The sequence below is a fragment of the Ursus americanus genome, chromosome 7 (genome assembly GCF_024610735.1).
Source record: "Ursus americanus isolate L20-20 chromosome 7, mUrsAme1.1.p, whole genome shotgun sequence".
NCBI lineage: Eukaryota > Metazoa > Chordata > Mammalia > Carnivora > Ursidae > Ursus > Ursus americanus.
The window spans coordinates 23,825,708-23,852,539 of NC_142133.1; the positions used below are offsets into that span (position 1 = coordinate 23,825,708).

At 42.9% G+C, this 26,832-nt stretch overlaps 1 protein-coding gene across 1 annotated transcript in view; it reads left to right on the forward strand.

Annotated features, from left to right (window-relative positions):
- The window catches only part of CCDC85A (coiled-coil domain containing 85A), a 641,780-nt gene that overhangs the window by 395,599 nt on the left and 219,349 nt on the right, over nt 1-26,832 (forward strand). Inside the window, exons 13-14 of the mRNA XM_087863416.1 lie at nt 341-468; nt 880-1,005. The gene's annotated coding sequence lies outside the window, so the exon portion shown is untranslated. The remainder of the gene's footprint in view (nt 1-340; nt 469-879; nt 1,006-26,832) is intronic.

The window sequence follows — 26,832 nt, forward strand, 5'->3', positions numbered from 1 at the left end:
AATAGCAACAAGAAAAAATTCTCCCAATGACACTCCTTTCTCACCAGCCTCCAAGCATTTCTTAATGAACGACAGCTCAGTCCCCTACGAGCCTGGTGGTCTCCAGTCCGAGCCGAGCCTCACTGGAAATGATCAGAATACAGTCGATGGGGCCAGCTTTCTGAACACTTAGTGCTGGTGTCTTTAAGGTCAGTCCCCGTCCCGGCCCAAGCCCTCCCTCTTACCACTTAATGACAACATCAGATAAACACGTGGGCTTCAGGGCCAGGCAGGACTGGGCCACTGGGCCACCACTTCCTGCTGACTGACAGTTGTGTGTCTTTCCCTCTATCTTTTACAGACATCCATTTTATTATTGTCCACACAGGCTTGATAGACTTTCTCTGTAAACTCTGAATTCTAGACCGGCATCTCCTACCGCCTACCGAGGGGTTTCCCAGCCAATCTGAATGTGAATTTAAGCAAAAGGTAATTCGGATCATCACCTTATTTAAGCCACATCTGTTAGAACCCAGTTGCTCTTTTTGAAGGAAAGACAATCCTGCCTTCCCGTTTCTCTGTTTCTGAAGTTGAGAAGAGTTTTGATTTTGGCAAACAGAATAAGGACCATCCAAAAGTATCCAAACGAGCATCTCTTCAGGGATGAGAATCCCCTGTACTCACCCGAAGCTGATTTTTGTGAGGTCTTTATAGTTGTCAGCATAGTGCTTTGGTCACCAAATGCCCAACACCTTTTTCAGATTCAATATTATTTTCAAATGTAGTTTTAGTCACATAAACATAAAAACCAGAATGGAGATGTAAGAGGTGGAGATATCTGATTTTACAGTAAAATGAGGATTTATTAATCAAATTTGGATTTCTACTCTATTGATACAGATGATAGAAGAAAGAATTGGACTCCTGTTTTTGAATGAAAATATGTATATAAGTCAGCCAATATGGACCCACTCCTGTCATACAAGGGAACAATGAATATGACTTCTCTTCTCCTCTCCCTCTCAGGTGAGCGATGTGCCTTCCACATGCCAGGAGACAACCGTACTAAAGAGTGGGCAGGAGTCAAAACTGTGGAGAGTGATTTCCCACCCTGGCTTGTGGACATCTGCAGGCAGGGAGGGCAGGCAGGGTTGGGGGAGGGGTGACGGGAAGGTTAGCAGAGTAGCTGCAAGAGCTCTTAAATCCATATATGCACTGTGCATTGCATATAGATGGATTAAACACTTCTTTTACACAGAGCTCCTATTCTTTCTCAAATATCTATCTACATGTTATTATAGTAAATAAAACATTTATCTATAATCATAGAAAATGAATTGTAATTTTTTTGCCATCCTGTATTTTCTCAACTGCTACCAAGGGATGTGTGAGAAATTTTTTGAGAAAAGCTTTCCTCGTATTGACGAGCAGGGAGAATTGCTAGTCTATAGCACGGCTGAAGGCAGGGCTTCCCAGGTGTGGTCCTACGACTCTGCGGTACTGTTTAAAGATTGCCTGGCCCGATCCCTGATAGTCAGGATTAGAATCCCGCAGGGGAACTGGAAATCCGCTTTTTAAACAAACTTCCTAATGCCAGTTTTTCCCATACATTGGCACTTGAGAACCATGGGTTTAAGGAATTGGAAAATACCTCCACACAATCACGAATCAACTTCAGAAGGTTAAAGCTTTGTGTTTTCAGTTTCACCTGAAGATGGACTCTCTCTTTCCTCTTTAAATCCTTGCATACGGTGCAGAAACTTGCTAGAATATCTATCCATCGTGTCAGATAGTCTATTGACAATTTTAAAGCACAGTATCCTGCTGGAACTCTGAAACATCAACAACAAAAAATGGCTTTGGATCATCTACAGATGTGGCTTAGTCACATGACTATTTGCCTGCATTGGTGTGCACTGAAATGCCACGTAAATGAAATTACAGTGGGCAAAGGAGCTCAGATCTGAAATCATTAGTAACTCCTGGGGGCATTCACCTGATTTGTGTGTATTTAAATATAATCTTCAATAAAATTAGGAAACCTTTACCACCATCTGTGTTGCCATAGCAAAATGCACGCACAGCAAATATCTGGCCTATGTGTTGACACCCCCTCTCTAGCTGCATGGCAGCTAGACATTTCTAATCAATTCCAGCAGTCCTTCCGCTTGAACCAGGATATTTATGCCTCAAAATCCCCTGCCCCAGGCGACTGTTAGCAGATGGGATGACTAGACGAAGAAATCTATTTGCTGCATCTGGAATGGAGAAGGGCGTAGGCTCTGCAGTCAAGTGGGATTAGAAGGCTCAAACCCCAGTTTTGCCACTTGGAAGCTGTGGGACCCAGAGCAAGATATGTCAGCTATGTAGGCACTCAGGCAGTGTCGTTCTCCTCGTCTGCAAGAGCAGGAGAATAGTCCCATGTCACAGGATTGTTGCGAAGGCGACAGAAAGAACCTTGTGTTCATCACAAGGAGAAAAGAACCCATCTCGAGGGAAGACTTGGGTTCTATAAAGCAAGCATGGAGGGTTTTATGGCAAAGTGCCTCCCTATTGCAACCCCTTCTCTGGGATTATGGCTTACATGGCCCACATTTATTGAGAGCTTAATAAATTCCAGAAATCAGCCTAAGCACTTTATGAGGGGTATCTAATTTAATCCTCCCAAGAACCCTGTGAAGTCAATGTTCTTATCCCCAATTTATAGGTGAGGCACCTGAGGTGTAAAGAGGTTCAGTAATTGACCAGGGATGGAGTTAGACCCATGCTATTCACAGTAAGCTCCCCACCCCCACCCCAGCAGCAGCAGCAGCCCCACTGAAAATTGGGAGAAATGCAAACTCTCAGGCCCCACCCCTGAGCCCAGAATCTGAAACCCAGGGATGTGGGTGCCTTTTCACAAACTTTTCATTCCTATCTGTATCTCTTCCAATGAACATCCTGGAATTCTGCGTGCATTTTTTTTTTTCTTGTTTATGAGGAAAATTGGTTGGTTTGTGGTATTGTGTTTTTACTTTGTGTCGCAAGTTCCAGTAGAACAAAGGAGAAAACCCATCTCTCTCTGAATTGTGTAGGAACTAGTGTGAAAAGCACCCAAGTCTCTTTCAAATCCCTGCTCTCCTTACTTTATGCAAGTGTGAGTTCCTGTATTTCCCCCTCTGTAGCCTCTTGTCCTCTCCCTGTCCTTCAGTTCAGGTCAATAACTTCTGACCATCAAGGAAGGTTTTGAGCCCTCTCTGCCACATGAATTTGAAAGGGCCTTAGTTGGAGGCCTGTAGCACATGCTGAAAATTACAATAAAAATCTAAATGTGTTAAGAATCCCAGTGCTAAGGACTGCCCAGTGACTCCTTCACTAACTCTTTGTAAAGATCTTAATACGGCTCCCATTGTTATCCCTGTGCAAACGAGAACACTTACCCACCCTTAGCTTTGGGAGGGACCCACCTGCCCAGCACGTGAGCCACGTGGCCAGGATGCAACCCCAGGTCTGTCTGACACCCAAACCCACTCATAGCCACACACTTTATGTGACGGAGGAGGAAAGATTGATGGAAATCTGAGGCCACTGACATCACTCAGGTGGAAAAGCCAGAACCCACTAGAGAGAAACTGGCTGCTGGGAATTAGGGACTTTCCCTGGTGATTTCATCCTGATCTGCTTTTAGCCCCAGCACGTGATCATGAACCCCAGAAAGCTCTCGAGCTTTCTGGCTTGACTGGGTTCCATCCAACAGCTCTTTAGTTTCAGAAAGAGAGACTCCGTGGACCTGTGTTCTTGTGGGGCATCCTTGTGGGGTGCTCCGGAGGCCGCCCACCTCATGGCGCTCCGGTGCTCCAGGGGATGAGGGAGGAACTATCCCCAAACACTGTGTGTCCTTTCCCGGTGACTCTGGGGTAACGTGCACTGTGGGGGAAGATGAAAGGAGGAAAGGGATTCTTTTTGAGCCAACCTGCGTCTGCCGCTTTCCTGCCGTCTGTCTCACCGATTTGTCGGCTTCTGCCAACACAAGCTGGGAACACATGAATACCCCGTCACAGCACGTTAGAAAAGACACAACAAAACCCAGCCACGTGTTGCTGTGTATCTCTGGAATTCAGCAAGCTTTCCTCTCTCTCTCTCTCTCTCTCTCTCTCTCTCTCTCTCTCTCTCTCTCGTGTTGGCTGCACAGACCTTCCCTAGCTTGCTGTTTGCTTCTCCAGCTCCGACCTCCTTCACTACGGGGTTTTGGCGCCGGTGTTCATTCCAGACTTCCTTTTCCTAACAACCAACATTGGACCTTCCTCCCCAGGCCTCACTCTCGGCCTGCTCTGGGCATGCTTATGAGGTTTGCCCCCAGCGCATGTGCCCCATCTGTGGTAGGGGCTGTCACGGAGTTCTAGCGCCTTGCCAGAGCAGGGAGGGGGTGAGGGGGAGTGGGCATCAAGTGCCTTGTGGAGTGGAAATTTCCCAGCTCCAAGACCTGGGCAGTGGATCTGAAACTTCAGAGGAGCTAAGAATCTACTGGGGGTTTTGTTAAAATGCGGATTCTCAAGTCTCTTCTCCCTGAATTCTGATTCAGTATGTTTGAGGTGAAGCCCAGGAATCTGCATTTTAGTGAGCAGCTGGGTAGTTCGTATGCTTCACTTTGGGGAATAGAGGTTTGCCAATGGTATGGTGGTATCAGACCATATCACATTGCGCCTTTGGTTAGCAGAGGACCCGAGGGTGTGGGGTGGGGGAGGGCCGTGGGGGGAGGGGAGCAGTGGTGCTAAACTGATGCCCAAACTGGGAGCGTCAGACGGCACTGTGGGAGTCAGGGGAACAAGATGGCACATCCTCATACTCTTCCTCCCCTTCTGTCCCTTCCCCACCACTTTCTCTTCCAAAAGAAGTTTCTTTACAGGATCTCTTACAAGGAAACTTTATTATACGTAAGACAGCTGTCAACAAAGCTATGCCAGTTGGGGCTGAGGGGGTCTGGAGGGGTCCAAGCTGACCTCTCTTCTACTTCATCCCCTGAGGAAACACCTAAGGTAGATCCATGGAGACTTTGGGGTTCCTTGAGGATTCATTTGAAAATAGTCTTAATCTAGCCCCCATTTTACAGATGAAGAAGTTGAGACCCAGAGCAGTGAAGTGACTCACGTAGGGCCGGCTGGAGACAGAACTGAATGACTGCCTGGCTCCACTCTCAGTCCACTGAGATTTTCCAGACAGCTCATTAGAATACCAGTGTCCGATGTGAAGCCACTAGGAGTTCTGGGGGACAAAGGGGTGAGCTGTGGCCTTATAAATACATTTAGGCAACACTGGATATAACCTAGTTAAGCAGGTTTCTTTATTGCAGGATTTCATAGCCCCCTGAATAGTCTAATGGGAGCTATGAATCTCCAATAAAGGTCATGGAGGCAGAATTTTCCAAACTCATTTAATAACAGACACTTTCTCCTCCTTTGTAACTTATCAGAGTCTCAGCAGACACTATTATAGGGAGTACTGTTTGGGGGATTGCTGTAATATGCTGTCCTTCCCCTGAGACCAGCCAGGGAAGGTCCGTAGTCACTGAAGACTTGAGTCCTCTGAGGGTTATCGATCACATGGACTTACTCCGGACCAGCCACCTCTGACAGCTCATCTGCGGCACCTGGGCTCCAGGTAGACCAAGGGGACCCATTCCACGAGAAGGAAGCCACAGGCCAGAAACATCTGTGGGCTAGCTGACAGAGTGGCTCTCAGCCCTACTCCTGCTGGATGCAGAAATTCAGCTCTTGGAATTGCTTCACCTACAGGACAGCATTGAGGATGTCAAGAAGGCATAATCAGCTCAGGGTCCCGTTGAAGACACCAGGATTGCTATGGGCAAGGATGGAGCCAGGGACGTGCCATGGAGGAGGCCGTTACCGAGGAGCGCTCCCCAGCCACCTGCTACTGGAGCAGACACATGACCAGGGAAATCAATGGAGCCAAGAGGCTCTGGGGCCTCGGTCAGCAGACAGGCTGGAGCTGACTAGTTAGCTGGTCAAGGGGAAATTATGCAGTTAACTTTGCCTTCTCTGTTCTTTTTTGAAGCTGTGGCTGGGATTTGTGGACCTTTGTAGCCCATCCTTTGAAGGCTACCTAGAAGTGAGCAATGTAGGTTCTGCCTACAGATGAGTCGGAGACTTGATAGTGAGGGGAGGCTAGAAGAGAAGCAGGCAATAAATCAGAACCTGGGAAAATGGAAAGGTTGGTTCAAACCAACAGTGATCAGATCCCTGTCCAATAACCTTAGTTCTGAAGCAGATCACCCAACATGGGTTCCTAGGGAGGGCATGCACTGAGTGACCATGAAGAAGGGTGCTTCTCATGGCTGGATGTTTGCAGGGTGGGGTGTCCTTCAGGCACTTGGCCTGGGCCCTGTAGCCCAGGTTAACCTGTATGGTGGACGATGCACCAAGCCCACTAAGTTCCCATGTCCTGCCCGGTAATCATGCACTGAAGAAAATTTGGTTCCAGGTCTGATTTTATCTTAATCTTTAATTTTTTGCATGATTGAGAAATAAATACATGTCTGTTATTAGTGAGAGCACCAGAGTATGTGGTTATGAGCAAGGTCTTCAGAAACTGAATTTGAGCCCAGAACTCAGAAGCTCTATGACTTTGGGTAAGTCATTTACCATGTCCTGTTTTGTAAAATGAGAAAAATAATGATATCTGGCCTCAAGTGGTTGTCCTGAGGATTTAATGAGACAATTTACATAATGCTCTTAACAAAGTCCTGAAAGGTAGTAAGCACTTAGATTTTAGCTATTATTATAATCATTATAATTACCAACCCAGATGATCTGTTAAATTCTTTAGTATATCCCTTTTCAGTCTTCTAGTAATTTAATCATGCATTTATGTTTTTAAATAGGTAAGATCATATTGGACATAAGTAACATTGTGTCCTGCTTTTTTCGATCACTGTTCTGTCCTATGTGCAAAGTTTCTACTGGGTAGAGATAAGGGGACTGGTTTGGGAATAAGTAGTACTGGGTTAGAGTTTAGCTTTACCACTTACAGACCCAGGTGTATGGCTTTGGGGAGGCTACTTAACCCTGCTGAGCCTCAGTTTCTTAGCGGAGTTGGTGTGATCATTGAGTTCCTTCATATGTAGTTATGGTAAGGAAACTGAGTTAGCTACAAATGTTAATTAAGCTGACCTATGAGCCTGGTCCAGAGCAGTTGGATCTAATGCTTGCGAACTATTCTTCCAGGAATCCCAGGGTTCCAAAGATGCACCCTAGGGACCACCGAGTGGGAGAGGGCTGGGCACCATATCTGTGTCTGCCTGTCTCCATGCTTCAGCACTCCCACTGTCAGCTCTAAGTAGAGCCCCTCACTTCTGTTTTAGGTATCAGAATTTACATGCAATTTTATTTGAAGACAGTCATGGTGCTTAAAAACAAATTTGAGTATTGCTGCTTTAGAGAATGATACCCAAGCAGGGCCCATTCTCGTAGGAATATTCCACATATTATAAGTGTAATACGTTGAGGGAGTTCGATATTGCTGCAATTAATAGCAGCATGCAGAAAGTAGGACTAGAATTGTTTGAAAACGCCCCATATCCTACTAGCCTGTTATTAATGGAGAAGGCTTCTCCGCTATGGACCTATTCATCTGGGCTGAGACATTGTAATCAGTGTAGAGGACTGTTATCATACCTATCATTGTGTTTGCCCTGCATGCCTCTTGACCCACCTCCTTGTGGCAACAAAACCCCTAATTTCACTGGGGAGCCCTTTCCAAGTGCTTTAGGGTGAGCATATGACATAAGGCCGACTAATTAGAATACACAATCCAACCGGCCATAGTAAACGGTTTAGGGGTGACACATGATTAAGCTAGGTCAACCAGAGTGCGCCCTGGGATTTGTATTGGAATTATTGGGACCACTAGCCATAAAGACGAGGTGAATCTAGAGCTGCTGGTGACCCACTTTGCTAACACATAGGGAAGACGCACCTTAAGATGAACTGAGACCAAAAAGAGGCAGAGCTGAGAAATGGTGTTAGGTTTCTGAGGACATTGTCTAAACCCCTGGATCCAATGATTTCTGGAGTTAGTTCGCCCCTTGAACTTCCCATCTATGCAAATTTCCTTTGTGGTCTAAGTGTGAGATGAGCTTCTATCTGCTACAGCTGAGAGTCACTCGCTGCATGATTCTTGCTGATGGATGTTCTGAGAAGTGCTGTTGGGGAAAGAGAAGAGAGTGGGTCCCTTCATAGGGAAGCAGACAATATGGAGAGTTGCTGCAGAACTGTGGAGGCCGCTTGGAGGCACTGGACACCTGATGGGGGACAGGAGGGGTAGGGCATGAAAGAGGAGGGAGGTGAGCCGAAAACTACTTCCCACTATTACCCTGAGATGTGCATATCTGTCCTTCGAATGCCTCACTCCTGGGCCCTGGAGGTATTTTGCATCCATTTCCTTGCGTATCACCAAAGATCCATCTAACATGGTATCAGAAACACCTTGTAGGGGTCAGTGATTGGGGCTGTGAGCACCAGTGAGGATGGAAAGTAGAGAGTGGGCTGGCTGGAAGGTGCTCTGGTGGTTAGCTGGGGCAGGATGGATGGACGGCATAAGAGCAGTAGAGCCTGGAGGAGTTTGCAGAAGGGAGAACAGGGATGCTCTCCCAGATCAGAGACAGACAACTGCCAGAGGCAGCAGAAGATCCAGTGAAGCCATGTCACAAAATGTCAGAAGTCCCTTTGCATTGTGATCAGTACCCGTCTTTCAAATCTGGTCAGTTGATTAACTTCTTCTTGTGATAAAATGGTTGGGCAAACCTATAGTCACCAGAATTCAGCACTTAAATGTTATCAGTATTTCTAAAGCTGACATGCCGACATAGTTTGGGTTCTGAGTTGCGCACTCTGTGTATGTTAAAACAATTAAAAATCAGTCCCACCTGCCCTATTCCACTCCCCACCTGACCCCCCAAGAGAAACCTAGTTCACACACATCAGCCTCAAATTTCTTTTGCCTACTGCCATTTTACCGTCCCAAGTGAGAGCAATGGTAATCAAGTTCCTGGCAGGAAATGGGTTTCTTCCGTGAATAGCCAGAGTATTCCTGAGTCGCTGTTGCTGGGAGAGGGGCCCCGGCTGGGGTATATATCATCTGAATGGTGGGCTGGGCCCCGCAGCTGGTTCTTCACAGAGGCTATCACTTATTTCCATGGTTCCCAGTGGCAGCTTCAATAAGATCTCAGGGAAGGATAACTGGGAATAGAATAAATGTTGCAGCTGAAATAAATGCAAGTAAAAATCTGCACGATCACTGGCCCAGGAGCAGTGTGTGAAAGCGAAGATGTTTTCCGTTAATAGACTGGCCGGTTTAGGAGGGTGATCCCATTGTTGGAAATTGCCTATTGTCACAGTCCTGATACGGTAACGACTTTTTTCTTCCCTCTGAAGCTGGATAAATCAGAGACCAAAAATATCCTTAACATTAATCATTCTATTCCAGCATTTGACAGCCTCTGTCTCAAACTCAATTAGTCACTGGCACAAGGAAAGCCGAGATCATCACAGATTCACATGTGTTTAATGGATAAAGCACGACTGGGGAGAGATTTCTTCTGTTTAATCTCTGCTGTTCGATGTTCGTTAGTAGATCACATGGCTATTAAAATAAATAGGACAGTAGAAGTTTCTTTTGGGCAGGGTTAAGCAGATGTGTTCTATTTAAAAAGATTCAATGAATTGTATCCCAGAGAGACATAAAGGAGACAGAGCAAATGAAAGAGTCACAGGAGAATATAAAGGGCATTTAATCAAAAAGCTTGTCTCATTGCTTGGATGAGGACCCTTTCTACCAGGAAGCTCATTTCTGAACCCAGGAATCTGAGCACTAGTACAAAACCGGACCTCTAGGATACCAAAATCTGATTCAGGCCCCTCTGGAGAAAGTGCTAGACAAGAAACATGGTTTCACTGGTACTAGAAAATTTGAACTGCCTGGATCATTCCTATGAATCCTGTTTAGTGATTCTCTAGGCCATGATGTCTCCACTTCCCGTGTCCTATTTCTTGGAGTAATAGTGATGTTCATGGTTTTATTATACCAAACAGGGTTTATTGGTGGTTTCTTAATGCTGTACTGCTGATTGGTTCTAGGCTGGAGACATGAATACAAATCAAGTCTGGGAATCGGTTGTAGACAGTACCTTTCTTTTTAACAATTCAGAATATTTACCTAAAGCCTTGTTATTGCTTTGCTTGTCTGGGTCAGCATTGTCTGTTTTTGCTCTCTCTTTTTTTCTTTTTAAGTTTATTTATTTATTTTGAGTAATCTCTATACCCAACGAGGGGCTCAAACTCACAACACCGAGATCAAGAGTTGCATGTTCTTCCGACTGAGCCAGCCAGGCACCTGCTTTGTTTTTAAGTTTGAAATCAAAGAGACTATGTTTAGGCATAGACGAAGGTAATGCTATATAAAAAGAGGTTTTGGGGGCACCTGGGTGGCTCAGGCCGTTGAGCGTCCAACTCTTAATTTTGGCTCAGGTTATGATCTCAGGGCTGTGAGATGGAGCCCTGCATCAGGGTCTGCACTGGGCATGGAGCCTGCTTAAGATTCTCTCCTTCCCTCTCCCTGTGCCTGCTAACCCCACCCTCACCCTCTGTCAATTTAAAAAAAAAAAGAGAGAGAGAGAGATTCTTAGGATCATAACAATCTTCCTTATAGGTTTATGAGGTTGTTCTGAGGAGTCTCAATGTCCTGATGGTGGGCAGGTGCAGGAATCACTCCATATTAATATGGAAATACTGAGACCAATGGGGTTGACCTGTTAATGCCAGATTCTCGATTGTCTGAATCTCAGGCCTGACTCCTGGCCAGCTAATATTGTCCAGCTAAGTAACTGGAAGTGGATTCGATTTTGCAAGGTCAAGGCTAGGTCTGTGAGTTCCTATCAGAGCCATAGGGGACCCCAGGAACCCAAAGGACAGACCAAGACAAAGTCTGTGGCTGAAATCTTGATGATGGAAGATGTTTAAACATCATGTTTACAGGGGTTCAACACAGGGATAAAATTCCGAGGTCAGAGCCAAAAGTCCAGATTTAGGAAAAGATGGATCCAAGCATGGCAAGCTGGAAATGCTCAGGATCTGGGACTCTTGTCTGAAACTGCAGCTGGGGGGGCATGGGCGGTACGGCTTACCGAAGGACCAGGGCTGACTCTCCTGGAGACTCAAGTCCTTGGCAGGTCCCTTCTTTTACAAGATTTTATGTGCCTACCCAAACTCAGGGAGGCTTGCCATTTGAAATCTAACCAGTTAAGGTACAAAAAGAAGATAAGAAAATCAGGGACTAAAGTTGTTACCTTTCTTCTTGGTTCTTATGAGTATTTTAGATTTGGCAAGATGGAAAAAAAGACAAGTAAATCACTTGGCTATATCAAATTGACTTTCTGTTTGAGTCCTTTCAGTCATGTATTTATTTTAGCCAAGGTTATTTGTTCATTGTTTTCTCTAAAAGTACCCATAAAGATTCCTGTACATGAAGAACTGGGGCACTAGCTTAGATGCACGGTCCACTTGAGCTGCCATTTTATTGGCTAATAGGGGCCTGAGGGACATCCACAGTGTGACATCTCTTCCTTCCCGCACACCCATCTTAGTGTTGCCAGTCTTTTAGAGATCTGAATTTCAGTAGTTCATCCATGGGGGGAGGGGGTGTAAAATGTTCCTCCATCCTGCTAGGGTCTCCATTTGGGACTGACAACCAGGAGAAAAGCATATGAATTTTATTTTTATGTGTGTGGGAACTATAGCAAGAAAAATGAAGATCCAAAGAAATGGTTATATACTAGATTGAACAAAGAGTGACAATTATGGAAGGTTACTAAAATATGTGGGGAGACCAAAGGAAAATATGGGTTATTTTAACAAAGGTCAGTTTTTACAGATTTCTCTTGGCCTTGACTCCCTGTCCCCGGTGATGAGAATGTTTCTTCCTCTGGTATAGATGGGGCACCTTTCACATGGGAATTTTATCACCTGTTTTCAGGAAGAAAAAGGAAGGTCGGGTGTCTTTCTTGTACCTACTGTTTCTCAAGTGCCTTTAACTCAAAATAATCAATGTGCCAAAGTGGCATATTTTGGCGTAGCATGTTCTGAACTCCTTGATATCCAAACTTAAAAAAAAAAAATTTCCTGCTAGTTCTGTTTTGGAGGTACCAACCTTATTACTCTTTGCAAGAACCAAGGATTTCCTTCTTTTGTACTAAAACAACTAGAAAAGCCCCCAGAAGGTGACATAGAGCTTGATGCATAGACCCCCATCCCATGTAAGTGTTGGAGGGAGAGGGAAGCCAATGAAATCAGGAGCTTGTGAACTTTGAGGTTAAACAGGATGCTCTTGGAGTGTCCAGTAGTTCAAAGCAAATCTCAGTTCTTTGGAAGATAGAGTGACAAACCTGTCCCTGTTTTCCTGGAAGCTTCCTGCTCTTTGCACTGAAATTTCCACATGCTGGGGAACTCCTCAGTCCCAGAAAAACTGAAACAGTTGGTCACTCTATTGGAAGACCACAGTGTTGGCCCATCTCAGACATCCTATGCGTCTCTAGATCCTTTCTCTTCCATGTTCCTAAGTTGGTTTGGAAGCTGGTGCTTACCCATATGTTACTGGTTAACCTCCTAAGAGTCTTGGCTTGAAATTTCTGAGTGAAGTTGGGTAACACCTCTTCCTGGGCTCCGTCGGTCCTGCAAAAAGACTTGTCTTGGTCACTGCTGCAAGCCTGATGCCTCTTTATGGACTCAACAGCTCGTGTAATTCACAAACTTGTGTGCGTGAAGCTGAAAAATGAATAGTTGTTGTTCTTTCTGGCTTGCGGCATTTGAAGCAATGTATGGCTATCTTTTCTTCTAAAAATTGGGGATAATAATCATACTAACACCATAAAACTGTTTGAGAATTAAATAAGTTAACACAGGAAAAGTGCTTAGAACGGGGACCAGCACAGAGTACATACTAAATAAATAAAAGGAAAAAAAGAAAAAGTTACATAATACTATAGAAATACAGGTTCTTGGTAGAATTGTCCTTGTCATCCAGTTTGCCAGTTCCCATGGCTGAGGGCTTTCAGGCTGTGGAGCAAACATACTGAAGATTAATATGAAAGTCGTTCAGAATTGGTGAGGGTTTGCCCAAGGAAACCTAACCTGGGAGTCAGGTGGCCTAGTTCCCCTACCACTTACCTGAAACTGTAGCCTCATATCCTTAGGAAGCCTGTGAATTGTGTCCATAAATCAGCAGACCATCAAAACTACAAATTTGTGCAGTGGCCCGTGGGTGAGGCTTAGACCACCAGAGGGAGCCAAAGGAGCAAATCCCTGAAAACCCAACTCAAACCTGATTGGGTGCCTAGGAAACTAAGTGTTCACCTAACCAGAAGTCCAGAAGATCATGCAACTGACCTTGAGAGTTAACTCAGTTGTGAGAAGGAAGGGAGTTAGAGCCAGATGTTGATCTTTTCTCCAGGCAGAGAGCAGAGGGTTAGTAGTGAGGGGATGGGGGCCGCGGGGCCCATCTCTTGCCTGGAAAAGCCAGGGTGCCCAATCCCAGGAGTTTACCAAAGCTCACAGCCTTGGGGAAAGAATGTCACCATAATAGGCAGGGCTTGTGGTAGGTTTTAGGAGCTGGAGAATAAAGGTCTTGGAACTTAGCGCCTGAGATGAGAGCAGGTAAGGGCATGTCAGTCAGATTCAAGGTGATTGTTGGTTGGGCTGGGTGTTACATGTTTGCACATTCCCCCATGCATTAAAGGGGCTAGATTCCCCAGAGAAGCAGTTCAGGGCTTCCCTTCCAGAAGCAAAACAGGAATACATTCAAGTAATAACTGACGATGTTTCTAGCTCCAAGGGTATCAGGTAGCCAGGCTGGTCCCAGGAACTCTGGGCTAAGGGCAGCAAGACCAAACCTGGTAACACCTATATGGGTAGGACTGGGGTTCCTAATCCACTGCCAGGCTTGAAGCAGGGGTTGGTTCTTCCCAACCTGAGGCTGGTGAGATCTTTGTTCACCTTCCTTCTTTTCTCAGAAGTTAAATTCAAATTTCTAAGCTCACGTTTCCCAGTGTTAGAGGCCTTTCCCATCTCATTTACTGGCTTCTTTGCTTGCCAGTATCCTAGAATAAGTCTTCCTACAATATGGGCCATGTTCTACCCCCCCACTGCCTCCCCCCATTCCCCACCCCATGGCAAAAGTAGCCATCTGGGAGACAGAACATATGGGCTGAAAATAAGGTTATAAGTGGATGAGTTCTATTCTTTCCAAAAGCATTGAAAGTGAATGGTTAAATTTCATTGACTGTGGAATATTTGCAAATAGCCTTTCCAAGGGGAAATTTTTTAAAAAACCCAAACAACTCTTGAATGTGAGGATTATCCAGGAAGATGGTGCTATTGGGAAGGGATTGTCAAAAGGAGGCATTGAGACTTTTCTGTTGTAGGCTGGAAACTGATCATGAGATTATATTTCTGGAGAATGATTTTCTAAATGTTTTTTAAATGGCAATGTGACAGCATCATTCAATCATCTGTAATTTCAAAGTTTCATCATTTTGAAAGGCAGTACTCAGTTCTAACATACAACAGTCTCATGTGTCTATATCAAAATGTTCTAATTTCTTTATGACACCTTATATGTAGAACCTAAATGATTGTTTAAATTGTAGAAAAATCAATGAATATTTTAGGTGAATATTTAACATAAAGTTCTTCTTATTTATCTGTGTTTGAAAACAAATTCTCCCTACATGCTTTTCACTCTGTGTTTATTTTCTGGGCTGTCTGCCCTTTGTAGGCAGAAGGTAATTGAAAATTGTAATGGGGTGCCATCTACTGGGGAAATAGAACAATAGAGTAAAAAAAGATTTGATGGGGGTCTCATTTGCAGAGGAATGAATACTTACAAAAAGAGAACTTGATGAATATGTAATAGCAAACGTGGAAAGAGATGGAAAGTACATTTAGCTTACTCTGGAAAATTCTAATTTGAACTCTAATGGGCTTCCTTTAATAAGATATGGTGTTTTACATTAGGTCAAACATTAGTTGTCAGAAGAAACCCTCAGTCTATACTTAAAATCCTGAAACTGTCAAAGAGCTGAGACCTCTGCTATCACCCTCAGGTTACAGATGGGAAGCAGGGGCTCAGAGAGGAGAAGGGATACTCCGTGCTTCCCAGCTAGGAAACGGCAGAGCTCCTTGTCCTCCCAGCACCCAGATGGTCCACACTTAGATGAGTGGCCATTTGGCTCAACATTATGACTGAAGAGACATCCAGAAGTTATCCAGGGGGCAAACCATCGACTCTCTTACTGGCTGGACAGACTATCAGAAAGTCTCATGATGAGAGTTGTCCTTTGAGTGGAAACTGGTGCTTCTTCATTTGCTCTATGTCTCCACAAACACCTTCACACAGGATTTTTCTGATTAGCTGTTATTTCCCCGCTTATTTAGTAAGTAACCGGCAGAGTTGCTGATTTAGATCTAATTGTAACCAAGAGAGGGTGATGGGGAGTGAAAGCCTTCTGAAAGTGACCCTGGCATTCCAGAGGCAGTGAGAGCCCAGGAGGAAAGCTGACTCTCATAAGGCATAGGCTCTGGGCTCCAGAGTTCCGAGAGAAGCAGGTCCTTGGAGGGAAAGTCGTGCACGAGGGACCGGGAACTCTCAAAACCCCGGCGGTGACTGTGCAAATGGAAATACACCAATGACAAGTAATTAACTGGGTTAGGTTAGAACATATGAAATTGCCAATATTTGGGTTTTCCATTTTAAACTTGTTTCCTAAAAAAAAGGAGACTAGACGGAGATTCTAAAAACTTCAAAGTAGTGCGCTTGGTGTGATTCTGAGTGAAAGGCTAAAGATTATTTTTTATTTATTTATTTTTTTTTTTTAAAGATTTTATTTATTTATTCGACAGAGATAGAGACAGCCAGTGAGAGAGGGAACACAAGCAGGGGGAGCGGGAGAGGAAGAAGCAGGCTCATAGCGGAAGAGCCTGATGTGGGGCTCGATCCCATAATGCCGGGATCACGCCCTGAGCCGAAGGCAGACACTTAACCACTGTGCCACCCAGGCGCCCCTAAAGATTACTTTAAACCCCTGGGAAAGGAAGCCCCTGCTCCAAGAACCCTGCAAGGGTTGTTAACACAGTAATTTAGGAAATACTAGGGTGCTGCTCTGTGCCTGTTGCTTGGAGGACACCCTGATAAACAGAGCCCTCCCCTCAAAGGAGTCATGAGCAGCAGGGGAGACAGGCCCACAGAGGATAGCAACACTGTAGCGACACCAGCTAATGCAAGTTCCGCAGCACAGTGTTGGGGGGTCCCTGGGGGGCACACAAACCAGCCTAGAGGCAGAGGAACAGAGAAGTATCCTGGGGCAATGCATTCCTTTTCCTGTCATTAAAAAGGTTTTTTGAATGAAATTTCTGTTAAATTTTTAGGTGAACTATATGACTATATCGCATTGCCTTTTTAAAAAGCCATAAATGGACAAATACTGGCAATTTCATATGTTCTAACCTAACCCAATGTCTTAGAAGTCCAAGAGCAGGACAAACAAGTGTTAATATGGAAAGGGCAGGAGTTCTCTGTGCTACGTCTCCCCCTCGCAGGCTTTTCTCCCCAGGGCTGCCTCCTTCAACTCCTGGAGCTGCTTTTAGCTATTTGTGGCTACTTTTTGCCACCTACTATGTTTTGCTGTCATTTCTTGCCTTTCCATTTTAACGCTCTGCACTGAATTTCTATTATAAAGACAGGGCTGTCGCTGTCTTATGCCTTTAGGACCATACACACCTGCATTCCCTCACAAGTCTTACACTGCTCTGTTACAATTTCTGGTGAAATCGCTATGTTGGCGTTGTTAGTGTCAGGGGGTGGGGAGGAGCCTGTTCCCTGCTCCTAATGTCTTCTTCCAAGGGGTGGGATTTCCCCTACACATTCTGTGTTCTTTCTTGCCCTTTATTCCATTATTACTCACTTCTCTCTAGGGGAGGAGGAGCAGTCTGGGTGGTAGATTAAGTTCAGCCTTTTGTCCGTCTGCCCGCTGGAAGCTCTTTGTTGCCAAGGAGCAAGCTTTCCCTGGAGCACTGCCCTGCCTGGGTGGGAAAAATCTGCCTAATTCTGGGGTTCAAAGCCCATTTGGCTCTCAAAACTAAACTACATTGGCCAAATAAACCTTTATTATGAAGAAAAACAAAGTGATATTTTGTCCTTCGTCTGAATTCCTTACTTTTACTTATCAAATTATTTAAAACCTGGGTGGGGAAGGAGAGAACGATTTATGAGGTTGCTTGGAAGGACCCTACAATTAAATTATAATTATGTACCTCTAAATTTATCCTTGTTTTCCTGTAGAACCCTCTCTTTTCTCTAGAGCTGTTGATTGGCTCTATTTATTTATCTGCTTAGCTCATCCCTAAAGGACTGAAGGGTGAAGATTCTCTATCAAGTCATCTCTTCCAGTCATCTCAGCACATCCACCCTCCTCCATGCCCTTCTGACCTTTGGACTTTCCCTAACTTACAGAATACTCCTCCCCCTGTTCCTTTCCACCCCGTAGCTGTTGGTTCTCCACTCCCTGGGCCTGAAGCTCGGCTGTCACCCAGAGGCTCTCCTTACCAGCATCCTGGGCATTTTGCTTGCTTGTCTCTGGTGTTGAATCCCAATTTTTTTAGATGACATGACTTTCTCTTTCTTGGTCTACATTCTACCCTCACACTTAACTAATGATTTTGCTGAGTAAGGAATTCTGTGTTGGATAGATTTTCCCTTAGAATTTGAAGGCACTGTTCCATTGTCTTCCAGAATCCTAGAGTTACGAAATTTCACAGGGATGGATACTTGGTAGGTCCTTTCAATTTAGAAACATATTTCTTTGTGTTTGGGGAAATTTTATTGCATTCTTTCTTTTTTTTTTAATATTTATTTATTTATTTGAGAGAGCGGAGGCATGGGGCAGAGGCAGAGGGAGAGAGAGAATCTCAAGCAGACTCCGTGCTGAGTGTGGAGCCTGATATGGGGCTCAAGCTCATGACCCTGAGATCATGACCTGAGTCAAAACCAAGAGTCAGATGCTTAATCAACTGCACCACCCAGGCACTCCTGCCTTATTTCTTTTCTAATATTCTCCTCTCTGTTTTCTCTGAACTTGTTGTCTACCCACCTATCCATGGAACTTCTGTTATTTTGATGTTTGACCATCTGGATTGATGCTCCAATTTTCTTGTCTTCTTTCTTATTTCCCATCTCTTTGCCATTTTGTTTTACTTCTCGGAGATTCCTAGACTTTACCTTTTAATATAGAGCATTGTATTCAATTTTCCTGTTTTTAGTTGACCATCTCACTCCTCCCTCTTCTGTGTCTTCGATCCCTTGAGTCCAGAGCCTGAGTCCTGAGCCCAGAGTCTGAGACCTGCCACTTCTGTAGAAAGGAAACCACTTGTTGTTCCCATCAGAAGAAAAAAAATTATAAGTATGCAAGGTGATGGATGTTAGCTAGACTTATTATTATTTTGCAATGTATAAAACTATGGACTCACTGTGTTGTGCACCTAAAACTAACAGAATGTTACATGTCATACCTCAATTTTTTTAGATTAAAAATAAAAAAATAAAAAGAGGAAACCATCTGTCTCTCTCCAGCTAAGGCAGAAGAGTGGGGGTGGGGGTGGACTTTGTAGCCTAGCTTCATGGGTTTAGGAGGGGATTTAATTCCCTCTCATATAAACTTTCAACCAGCACTCCAATTTTCAGCCTTATTCCATACCCTGGTCTTCAGGATTAATTGAGGCTTCCAATTTCTTCAGAAGTAATGATGCCTCCAATTTGTGAGCCTTTCTGGAGCTCTGTGGAGTGTACATATCCCATCCTGTCTTTTCCTACGGGCTTGGTTTTCAGCTTTCCTGAGTCTGCTAGGTCAAGACGATGCACATGCATCTACTTTCCAACATCTAAAATTGTGTTGACATCTCCCCTTTGCTGTGCTTTCTTCTCCCATACAATTTGTCCATGTGGGATTATGTCTTTTTAAAAAATTCTTTTATCACCATTTTATTGGGATTTTGGGGAGAGATAAATGAGTGTGTTTAATACTACATATTTAAATAGAACTCTCTTCCTCCTTCCCTCGCTCTATCACTTTTTAGTTACAACTTTATTAAGATACATTCACATATCCTACAACTCATCCATTTACAGTTATTTTTAGTATATTCACAGAATTGTGCAACCATCACCACAACCAATTTTAGAATGTTTTTGTCAACCCCCAAAGAAACTTGTACCCATTGGCAATCACTGCTCATTTTTCCCCAGTCCCTCCAGACCCAGACAACCACGAATCTACTTTCTGTGTCTATGGATTTGCCTAATCTAGGCATTTCATATCATGGAATCAGACAACAAGTGGTCTTTTGTGACTGGCTTCTTTTGCTTAGCATAAAGTTTTCAAGATTCATCCATGTTGTAGCAGGTATCAGAATTGTATTTCTTTTTATAAATGAATAATATTCCATTATAATATTGGAATGGGATAATCCATTATCCAATAATATCAATATTATCCATCTGGATATATCACATTTTATCCGTTCATTCATTGATGGACATTTGGGTGGTTTCCATTATTTGGCTATTAAGGATAATGCACCTATAAATATTAATGTTCATGTTTGTGTATGGATCTATGCTTTCATTTCTCTTGAGTATTTACCTATGACTGGAATTGCTGGGTAATTATATTTCACCTTTTGAGAAACTGCCAGACTCTTTTCCAAAGTGCCTGTACTATTTTGCATCCCTAGCAGTGGTGCCTGAGGGTTCAAGTACTGCATTCTCACCCACACTTGCTATTACCTATCTTTTTTATTTTGGCCATCCTGGTGGATGTGAAGTGATATCTCATTGTGGTTTTCATTTGCATTTTCCTGGTGGATAATCTTATTGAGAATCTTTTCATGTGCTTGTTGGCCATTTGTATGTCTTCTTTGGAGAAATGTCTATTCAAACACTTAATCCATTTTTAAATTGGGTTACTTGTTTTTTTATTATTGAGGTATGTGTGTGTGTATGTGCGTGTGTGAACATGTGTAAAATGCATTCTAGTCCTTTATCCATCATATAATTTGCAAATATTTTCTTCCATTCTATGTGTTGTCTTTTCACTTTCTTGGTGGTGTCCTTTTGCAATACAAAATATGTCCAGTTTACCTATTTTTTCTTCAGTTATTTGTGCTTTTGCTGTGATAGGATGAGTTATGAAGTAGTCCCTTCTCTCCTGTTCTTTGGAAGAATCTGTAATGAGTTGGAATTATTCTTGTTTTTTTTTTCTTTTAATGTTTTTATTTAAATTCCAGTTAGTTAACATACAGTGTAATATTGGTTTCAGGTATACAATATAGTGATTCAACACTTCCGTACAACACCCAGTGCTCATCACAAGTGCACTCTTCAGTCCCCATCATCTATTTCACCCATCCTCCCATCCCCCTCCCCTCTGGTAGCCATCAGTTTGTTCTCTATAGTTAAGAGTCTGTTTCTTGATTTGCCTCTCTCTGTCTCTTTTTTCTCCCATTGATTGTTTTGTTTCTTCCGTTCCACATATGAGTGAAATGATATGGTATTTGTCTTTCTCTGACTGACTTATTTGGCTTAGCATTATACTCTCTAGCTCCATCCATGTCATTGCAAATGGCAAGATTTCATTCTTTTTTATGGCTGAGTAAATTGCATCATATATATATGATAAAAATATACCATATATATACATATTCATATATATACATATCCATATATATATATATATGAATGAATGAAGAAGATGTGATATATATCACATTCATTCATATGTCAATGGACACTGGGCTATTCCCATAATTAGTCTATTATAGATAAGGCTGCTATAAACATTGGCAGTGCCATGTATCCCTTTGAACATTAGGGTGCATGTATCCCTTTGAACTGGTATTTTTGTATCTTTGGATAAATACCTGGTAGTGCAATTGCTGGATTATGGAGTAGCTCTATTTTTAACTTTTTGAGGAAAGTCCATACTGTTTTCCAAGTAACTGCACCAGTTTGCATTCCCACCAGCAGTGTAAGACGGTTCCTTTTTCCTCTGCATCTTCATCAATACCTGTTATTTCTTATGTTGTTGGTTTTAGCCATTCTGACAGAGGTGAAGGGATATCTCATTGTAGTTTTGAGTTCTGTTTATTTCCCTGTTGATAAATGATGTTGAGCACCTTTTCATGGGTATTTTGGCCATCTCTATGTCTTCTTTGGAAAAATATCTATTCATGTCTTCTACCCATTTTTAATTGGATTATTCATTTTTTGAGTGTTGAATTTTATGTTCTTTATATACTGTGGATACTACTCCTTTATCAGATATGTCATTTGCAAATATTTTCTCCCATTCTGTAGTTTGCCTTTTAGTTTTGTTTTTTGTTTCCCTTGCTATGCAGAAGCATTTTGTTTTGAAGAAGTCCCAATGATTTATTTTTGCTTTTGTTTCCCTTGCCTTAGGAGACATATCTAGAAAGAAGTTGCTACGATTGATGTCAGAAAGGTTACTGCCTGTGTTCTTCTCTAGGATTTTTATTGTTTCAGATCTCACATTTAGGTCTTTAATCAATTTTGAATTTATTTTTGTGTATGGTGTAAGAAAGTGGTCCAGTTTCATTCTTTCACAACAGCACCATTTGTTGAAGAGACTTTTTTCCCATTGGATATTCTTTCCTGTTTCACTGAAGATTAATTGACCATATATTGTGGGTTCATTTCTGGCTTTTTATTCTGTTTTATTGAGCTATGTGTCTATTTTTGTGCCAGTATCATATTGTTTTGATCACTTCTTCTTTAATTGTTTTGATAGAACTCACCAGTGAAAATGTGCTGGCTTGTACTTTTCTTTGTGGGTAGTTTTAAAATTATTAATTTAATCTCCTTATTATTAGTCTATTCAGATTTTCTGTTTCTCTTTGAGTCAATTTCAGTAGTTTGCATCTTTCTAGAAAATTTTCCATTTCATCTCCTTCCATTGATGTGTTTATATGTGTCTTAGACACCAGGAGTAGAAAAATCATAGGTTAAGGCAATATATATGGTTGTGTGTCTGGGCTTCAGTCTGCTGTATGAGATCGTGTAGATTGTAGTCACTTGAGCTATCCTTCTCTAAGTTGTGTGGTATACAAGTTGTGGGCAAACATGGTGGTGATCTTAAATAGCAGAAGCGTTAAATGTACCATCTTTGGAGACAGACCATCTTGGTTTGAATCCTGTTTCCACCACTTTCCAGAGGCTTTGGGCAAAGTACTTAATCCTCTGAAATTTAGTTTTCTTCTATATAAATAATAGTACTTTCTTTAGGGTTTATTATCTGTGAGGATTCAATGACACAATGCATGTAAAATGCTTAAAATAGTTCATGAGTCAATAAATGTTATTTCTTATTTGCTATCTTTATAACCTTCACTAGATGCTTTATGAGGTTAGAAATGGCCTTTTTTTTTTCTTTTTAGGTAGACTCTATTCCCAGAATGGAGCCCAACAGGGGGTCCAAACTCATCACCCTAAGATCAAGATCTGAGCTGAGATCAAGAGTTAGACACTCAATCGACTGAGCCACCCAGACACCCCAACTTCTTTCTTTTTTATTGCTGAAATTTTAGTACTTATTAAGATGCCTGGTCCGTAGTAGGAGGTCAAAATTATTTGTTTAATGTTTTCATGTCAAAGAACTAGATTTGAGGGGCACCTGGGTGGCTCGCTGGGGCGCCTGGGTGGCTCAGTCAATAAGCATCTGCCTTTGGCTCAGGGCGTGATCCCAGGGTCCTGGGATGGAGCCCCACATCGGGCTCCCTGCTCTGCTCGAGCCTGTTTCTTCCTCTCCCACTCCCCCTGCTTGTTTTCCCTCTCTCACTGGCTGTCTCTCTCTCTCTCTCTCTGTCAAATAAATAAAAAATCTTGAAAAAAAAAAACACAACTAGATTTGAGGGCAAAACAGCTTGTTTGGGTATTGATTAGAGTACTGATTGATAATGAATGTCAACTGGAAGAGACCAGAGGTGTGATGAAGCTAGTTTGGCCCTTGTTGGGCTTCACAGAGTTTAAATGGCTTGAATAAAGTTATGGCGCCTATACCTATAACATTTGCACTTGACATAGTTATGTAGGAGAACAAAGTTTGCATATGCATGTATTTGTGTGTATATATTCCTGTTCTTGGGTCCTAAAATAACAACTGCATAAGCAAACAACAGAAATATGTGATCAGCAACAACATAAAAAAATTCTAGGGGTTCTTGTCAGTAACAAACTCATTATGAATAAACAGTTCAGAAGCAATAGCAATCTGAAGCTACATTCATTATGTGTGGAACAAGGGAGGGGATAGGCACACACACACACACACACACACACACACACACAGATGTATTGTGGCTTCACCCTGATTTTCAGCTTTTGGGGGGAAATTTTCACCATCTCTTTTAATAAACCAGATGTCGACCCTCAAGCAACAGGCAGTAGACACGGAAACATTTTTTTTATGAATATTATTTATTATGCTCTTAGTAGACAGACTGTCTCCTAAGTACAACACGTCATCATGATTGATATAAAAATGCATTCTTCTATCACTGAATTGTCACTGAATGGGTGTTGGCCTTTTTTCCAGGCATGACTCTTAGGCTCCTCAGATTTCACACAAACATATCAATCCTATTTATAGCTCAGTTGAACTGAAATGTGAAATAAGGATACCTGTTAGTACTCATCGGTACTCAATTACTTTCAAAACTGGGACCAAGAGAAATAATATTATGGAAAACAACCTGAAGGCTATGTAGTCCGTCCATCTACACCCTAACGTTTGTCCCTGAATGAAGCCTGTCAGAGAATGAGACTTGGAAAGCATTGTACTGTGGCTCATGTAAAATTTGCTATTGTTTCATTGACTTTGACATGAGGGTATCAAACTATGTATGTTAAAGATTATTGTAGGAAACATCTTTATCAGGTATGTCTTTGGCTTTACATTATTCGAACATGTTTCATTAGAACATGGTTTCCCAGAATAATTGTTTGAATTAAGCCTGGAAGATAAAGGCTTTCCTGGGCAAATCTGATAGAGGAGGTAGTGTTGGGGAGGGATGAAGAGGCATTAGAGGTGAGAAAGTACAGTGTGTATGTGGGAAATGATGGGTATCTCAGTTTACCTGGAGTGAGGTATACAGTTAGGACTGGAAGATAGAATAGAGCCATATCGTACTAGGCCAAAGAATGAATATTATTTGGGAATGAACGGAATATCCCTCATTTGAAAGAATATGATTTCAGGGCTTACTCTTTGAGAGGTGCTAGATGTGGAATGAGAGATAAATGGACATAATGTTTTACCCCCTAGAGCTATTATGAGCAGTGAGGCAGATAATAATCCAGTAAGGAAATGCTTAGTTTCTTCTGATGGAGTCAAAGAATAGGGTGCTAAGAGGGAACAAAGTGAAAGAAATTTTTAGAAAGGGTGAACTCATCTCTGAGGAGAGGACATTGAGCCAGAGACCTGAAGGATGAGAGGTGTTGCCCAGATGGAAGTGGGTGGGAAGAGTGTTGGTACAAAGGGAACGGTAGCTGTGAAGGCCCTGGAGTAGGAATTGCTCAGTGCCTGAAAGGAAGGAGAAAGACCGGCGAGATTGGAATATGGTGAGGGAGGAGGGAGGCAAAGTGCAGGTGGAGAGGTAAGCCATGCCCAATCATGTAGGACATAGTATTGATTGGGAATTATTCTAAGTGCAGTGAGAAGTTTTTTACAAACTTTTTGAAAACTGTATGTGTGGGTGTGGCTGTGTGTTAAGATCGTTGGTAGAGTAATTCAGTACACGGTTCGGATTCGTGCATTTTTTTTAAAAAGCAGGGAGAACTGGAAAGAAGTTAAGGCTGGGCAGACCGTTTGCAATATTGTAGGGCAGGAGTTAGCGAACATTTTCTATAAATGGCCTAAGAGTAAACACTCTGGGCTTTCAGGGCCAGTCTCTGTCTCGATCACTCAACCTTGCTGTTGTAGTGTGAAAGTACCCATAGGTGATACAGAAATGAATGAGTATGGCTGTGTTCCAGTAAAACTTTATTTCCCTAAAGCAGGTGGTGGGCCAGACTTGGCTCTGGGGCCCTGGGGCACTAAAGATATGCCAGTGGGCACGAACAGAAAGGATGAGTTAAGAAGGAACTGGGATGCAGAACTGCTAGGCTTCACGACTCCACACAGGGGCTGAGTTGGAAGGCATCTAGAGATGGGGTTCAAAGCCTCAGGTACAGAGAGAATGGTGGGATTATTATTAGCAGTCGTAGAGCTATATGGAAGTCAGAACAAAAAGCTGGTTTTAGAAGCAAATAGTGCATTTGCTTTTAGCTTCTACACAGTTTTATACCAAATTTTCTATTGGATTTGGCCAGTGTGGAAACATCCAGAAGCCTGGCAGTTGGAAATGATATCCAAAGCCCATAGGTTGTGAACAAACTGTATGGGATCCTTTGTCTCTGTTTGAAGGCATGGGTGACTTCTCTGATCTCGCCCATAAGATGGCTGTGAAATGTTGTCCCCTTTACTGTTGAGGAGCACTTTCTGGAAGGTGAAGATTCAGCTGAAAAATGCTCTTCTCTCCAAAGGTTTTTGAAAGTTTTATTCTCTTTACAGGGATGCATTTATGTTTGAGTGAATGTGGTAAACCATTGCAAGTGCCATGGAAGGTGTCACCAGCTAGACCTCGAGACCTGACCTTTATATGCCCACCTGCTTGTACTCACCAACCTTTGTCGCATGTTTTCCCTTAAGCTCTTCTTTCCAGCTTATCTCTTAACTCAGGCAAGTGGAAAGTGAAACACCCCTCAAGTGATAGGGACTACCCTGCCAATACCTCTGGCCAGGTCCAGAGCACCCAGGCCAGTTTGAACTTAACCCCAGACTCACGCCTGCACAGATGGACCATGGAGTGGCCTCTAGAATGAACGGTTACTACCTTTATCTCACTATAATACTAAAATCTCCACCTAAAGGAGAACAAGCCTCATTTACATAACACACAATATGTGTATAGGCATGTTTCCTTAAGACACATGCATGACCTTATGCCCACCTCTACATATGATGACGAGGCTTTCCTATCTAAATAGTCATTGTAACCCTAAATTTTTGGAAGCCATTCCCCAGGATCTCCTTAGTTGCTGCAAGTAAAGTTTACTTTGTGCGACAACTCTACCTGGTACAGTTTCTGACCCATCAAGGATCAAACTCACATTGGTTCTATTACGATAGGGCAGCAATGCCTCCAGTTCTATGCAGTGAGTAGCCCCCACCAGATACCACATGTGATTTGGACACTTTGTCTCCCCCCAAGAAAACTGTCTCCTGGAGTGGATTTCCCAGTTTTAGATCTCCTTAGTTTTAAACTATTTGTGTCTTAAAATATGTTGCTATCTATCACACTGATACATTTTGCATTTGTTTATTATTTAAATCCTAGAAAATACATTTGTTTAGTGAAAGATGCAAAGTATGCCTGAAAAATATGCTGAAGCTAATACAGGAGAGGATGGGAATCGGGGTGTGGCTGTGCTTTGATGGTAGTATGGTTCTTACAGAAGAGTTCTGTGCTTTGCATTTTATGGGTGGGTTTGGCAAATTGGGGGCAACTGTATTTTTTGCTGCAGCCCTAGGATTACAAGACTGGAGAAGGAGCAGGACAAGGTTTGGCTAACATCAGTCCTCTTACACATCTTAGGATAGCTGTCTGGTTAAGTGAGACCTTTTGTAAATTCTTGCCCCCACCA